Source organism: Castanea sativa, chromosome 6 (assembly GCF_040712315.1).
Source record: "Castanea sativa cultivar Marrone di Chiusa Pesio chromosome 6, ASM4071231v1".
Classification (NCBI taxonomy): Eukaryota; Viridiplantae; Streptophyta; class Magnoliopsida; order Fagales; family Fagaceae; genus Castanea; species Castanea sativa.
In genome coordinates, this window is record NC_134018.1 from 5695763 (window position 1) to 5700753 (window position 4991).

General features: G+C 35.0%; 1 pseudogene; it reads left to right on the forward strand.

The window, feature by feature from the left end:
- The first annotated feature begins 1211 nt into the window (after positions 1 to 1211).
- On the forward strand, positions 1212 to 4409 carry LOC142638109 (receptor-like protein 7; annotated as a pseudogene).
- The last annotated feature ends 582 nt before the right edge of the window (positions 4410 to 4991 follow it).

Consider the following 4991-nt stretch of genomic DNA (forward strand, 5'->3'; position numbering starts at 1 on the left):
TAATTACACTTTACTACCCTAAACTATATATCAAATTACACTCTGCACCATGCATGGTTAACACTCTAATTAAATTATAATTAACTCATGTTACACTTTGCACTCTACCGTCAATTCCGCTTATGACTTGGATGAAAAACCAAGTTTAGAATGTAAAATGTATCGGGAATATAGTTTAAAGCGGTAAGTATAATTTCTCCTTTGTTTTTAAGGAATTGAGAGAATGGGTAATTGTGTCTTTTCATGTGACGTTGTGTTTTTCAGTCCAAGTTAATAGCTCAGTTGACGACATGATGCAAAGTGTAACATGAGTTATAATTTAAAGTTCTAATTGTGCATTCTGAAAGGCCAGGTGTAAAGTATAATTTGGGGAATAGTTTATATATAATGGTAAAGTGTAATTTTTCACAATGTATAGGATACATATATATGGAATGAGACCTACATATGTCGTGAGAAGAAGTATCGTGAGACTGTCTCATAAAATACTTTTTTTTTTCAACTTAAACAACACTCAAGTTCGGTTAATATGACCAAGGGCTAGCTTATAGCTTAATTAGTATTTTCTTATGCACAAAATACTTGAGGTTTAGGGAGGAAAGGATTTGAGCTGCACAATTAGTAGCATATTATAACTATTTTAAAAAGAAAAATTTGGTCAATATGAGCACGATCTTGATTTGATTTTTATTTTTTTTATGAATAGATATTCTATACTGTATTTTGAGTGTTTCACTTCATGTTTTACAAGCTACAATATTCTATGTGTCTAATTTTTTATAAGAATTTATTTGTTTTAAAAGAAAAAGAAAAATAAATAAATAAAAAAGGTAGTCAGCTGGCATATTTTTATTCATTTTTATATATGTTCATGTTTCATGTTCAGCTCAGCTGCCATTAAACTTGGGTACATATCAAAATGATGGTGACTTCAAAGATAAAAAAAGTTTGGTACATATTTATCAAAAAAGAAAGTTTGGTACATATCAAATTGATGGTGACTTAAAAAAAAATATTAATATATAGAAAAGACCGTGACTTAAAAAATAAAAAGTCACCATCATTTTTATTCTTACCAAACTTTAATAGTGGTTAAGCTGACAATGATGGTGCTTCGCTGTTCAACATTTTAAGTACAGAGACGAATGAGAAAAAAAAAATGACACATTCCATTTGCATCCATTTTTCATTCGCGTTTTCAAGCTGGTGGTGGTGGGAGTTAACCAAACGTTTTCCTATAAAAATCCACATTCCGGCTCTCCATTCTAAGCAGACATAGATATTTCTTCTCATTAAGAACTATGGGTTGCTTAATAATATGCCTCTCTCAACTCGTTTTCCTCGTTTTTCTCTTGCATTCTCAACCTACTTCATCATCATCTTTCTCCTCTTCTTCTACACTATTGTGTTCCCAAGAGCAGAGCTCAGCATTGCTCAAATTTAAGCAACTTCATTCTTATCCAACTTCTTCTTCTTCCAAATATTCTGATGACTGTGATCAAAAGAAAGAGTCTTGGAAAGAGGGCAGAGATTGTTGCTCATGGGGTGGGGTTACGTGTGATACAATGGGGAGAGACGTGATTAGCCTTGACCTTAGTTGTAGTGAGCTTCAAGGCACCATTCATTCCAATAGCAGCCTCTTTCTTCTCCCTAACTTGCAAGAGCTCAACCTTGCTTTCAACTGCTTCAATTCACCGATTTCATCTGGGTTTGGTCAGTTTGCTAAGTTGGAAAAACTTAATCTTTCTTCTTCCCAGTTTTCTGGTCTAGTCCCACATGAACTATCCAAACTCTCCAAACTGTCCTCACTAGATCTCTCAGGCAATAAACAAGTTAGTCTCAATACATCTGTTATGAGGAGGCTTGTTCAAAATCTGACCAAGCTAACAGAACTCCATCTTGATGCTGTTCAGATGTCACTTGTTTCGCTTGATTCGTTGATGAATCTGTCCTCTTCTTTGACAGTCCTTAGTCTCAACGGTTGTGGATTGCATGGCAACTTACCATATAACATTTTCCGCCTACCAAACCTGAGGGAGCTCAGTTTAATTTGTAATCCTGAACTCAGAGGGGCTTTCCCAACGACAAATTGGAGCAATCCCTTGATGTTTTTGGATGTCTCTACCACAGGTTTCTCAGGACCATTGCCGAATTCCATTGACAATCTAAAATTCTTAAAGCATTTGGGATTGTCTCAGTGCAATTTCAATGGGTCGGTACCTGCATCATTTGGTAACCTTACGCAAATTACTGAATTAGATTTATCAAGTAACAATTTTGTTGGTGAGTTGCCATCATCACTTTCAAACCTCAAGAAGCTGTCTTTCTTGAATCTCCGATGCAACAATTTAAGTGGTAAGATCCCATCATCTCTTTCATGTGGGCAACATCCAATCCTTTAAAATACTTTTGAATCTAATGGAATTGCAATTTTACAGGATCAATACCTGAGTCCTTCGGAAACCTCACGAAAGTTACTTATTGTCACCTTTCATCTAACAACTTCATTGGCCACATTCCATCATCACTCTCAAATCTAAAGGATCTCACTTTTCTGGACCTCGGAGGCAACAACTTTGAAGGTACACTTCCAGATTTTATGACCAAGCTCACAAAACTCACAAATTTAGACTTAAATTCTAACCACCTTATTGGTCAAATTGGTGAATTCCAACATGCCAAGTCATTGGAGATTCTTTTGTTATATAACAACAGGCTAAATGGCTCTATTCCAAAGTCAATCTCAAACCTTGTGAAACTTCAGAAGCTTGATATTTCTTCAAATAATCTGAGTGGCACTATAGAATTTGATATGTTCTCAAAGCTCAATGAAATCGATTTTCTAGACCTATCCTATAACAGTCTGTCTTTGAGCATCAACAACAATTTAAAGTATACCTTCCCCAAACTTAAATACTTGAAACTAGCATCTTGCAACATAACTGGATTTCCATACTTTTTAAGAACCTTAGAGTTCTTAGACACCTTAGACCTATCTAACAATAGGATCAAAGGCCAAGTCCCAAAATGGATGTTTAAAGTGCTAGGGAGTTTGAAATCATTAAATCTTTCTCATAACTCTCTGACAAGTATAGAGCAAATTCCAGGAAAGAACTTAGAAAATCTTGATCTTCATGCCAACTTTCTTCAAGGAACTTTTCATGTTCCACCATCTTCCGTGGTTTTCTTTTCTATATCAAACAATAACTTGTCCGGGGAAATCCCTTTTTCAATTTGCAATCTAACATCCCTCCAAATCCTTGATATCTCCTTTAACAATCTAACTGGTACGATTCCACAATGTTTGGGATACTTGAGTGATTTTCTCTCGGTGATGGATTTGCGAACAAATAGATTCCATGGAACCATCCCTGAAATGTTTGCAAAGTGCAAAAGCTTGAGAACTCTTGTCTTTAATCACAATCAATTGGAAGGGTCATTACCACAATCTTTGGTCAACTGTAGAAAGTTGGAAGTTCTAGACTTTGGAAATAACAAAATAAATGATTCATTCCCCTATTGGTTGGAAGCGCTTCCAAAGCTATAGGTTCTTGTCTTGAGGTGCAATAGATTTTATGGCCAAATTGAAAATTTCAAGGCCATCTCATCTTTTGCTATGTTGTGAATAATTGATCTTTCTCAAAATAATTTTATGGGTCATTTAACTTCCAATTTTTTTGAAGGATTGAAAGCCATAAAAACAGTCAATGAAAATGAAGTTCCATTGAAATATATGGGGGAAGACTATTACCAAGACTCAATAATGGTGGTATGGAAAGGGCAGGAACTTAAGCTAGAGAGAATCTTAACCATCTTCACTACCATTGACCTCTCATGCAACAAGTTCCATGGGCAAATTCCAAAAGTACTTGGAACACTTCAGTTTCTTCGAGAGCTCAACCTCTCCCATAATAGCCTATCTGGCTATATCCCATCATCATTGGGAAATTTGTTGGTACTTGAATCCTTAGACCTCTCTTCAAATATGCTCAATGGCTCCATTCCAATGCAATTGACAAGGTTAACATTTTTAGCTGTTTTAAACCTTTCGCAAAACAAACTTATAGGACCCATACCTCAAGGTCTACAATTTAATACTTTTCAAAACAACTCATACATTGGGAACAAAGGATTGTGTGGATTTCCATTATCAAAGAAATGTATGATTGTTGAGCCACCACCATCTGAAGAGGACAACGATTTAAAGTTTACAAGTGGATTTGGTTGGAGGGCTGTGATGATGGGGTATGGATGTGGATTTGTGTACGGGATAGCCATTGGATATCTTGTTTCCAAGTCTAGAAAACCTCAATGGCTTGTAAGCTTGGTTGGAATATCTTGTTTCCAAATCTAGAAAACTTCAATGGCTTGTAAGCTTGGTTAAAGGAGAATAGTATCTAAAGAAGAGAAGGGGGGTAATATTTAAACAACAAGAGGAAGATGAAATTAAAGCAATTAAGGCGTGGTTGATGTGTTTTGAAAAAAATTTCTCTAGAATATTATTGTACTATTGTTTTATATATGCTTGTCTTAGAAGTTGCACAATAATTTGTATGTATAGATGTTTACTTCTTCATAGAATAATTGTGCTCATATATGATGAACATATATATATATATATATATATATATATATTTATTTATTTATTTAATTTACCGGAATTCCATGTTTTGTTTGTTTTTTTAGATTGTGTGGCATGTTGGAATTTAGTTCTGGGATGGTCTTGTGCTGGCTACTAATATTTTCTTTGTATCAATGAATAATTGATTTTATATCAAATAAAAAAAAATGGAATATTTCAAATCATAATCATAAAAATACTAGAATTCAAAATGAAAAAGGGTTTAGACATGGAAGTTAGATCTGGTCCTTGATCAGGCATGGAAAAGTGGAAAACACACCCTTATTCAAGGAAGGTCGAAGTTTTGTCAGCTGCCACCCTCCCCCACTCACCCCCCGACACCCCTACACCCCACAAAAAAGAAAAAGAA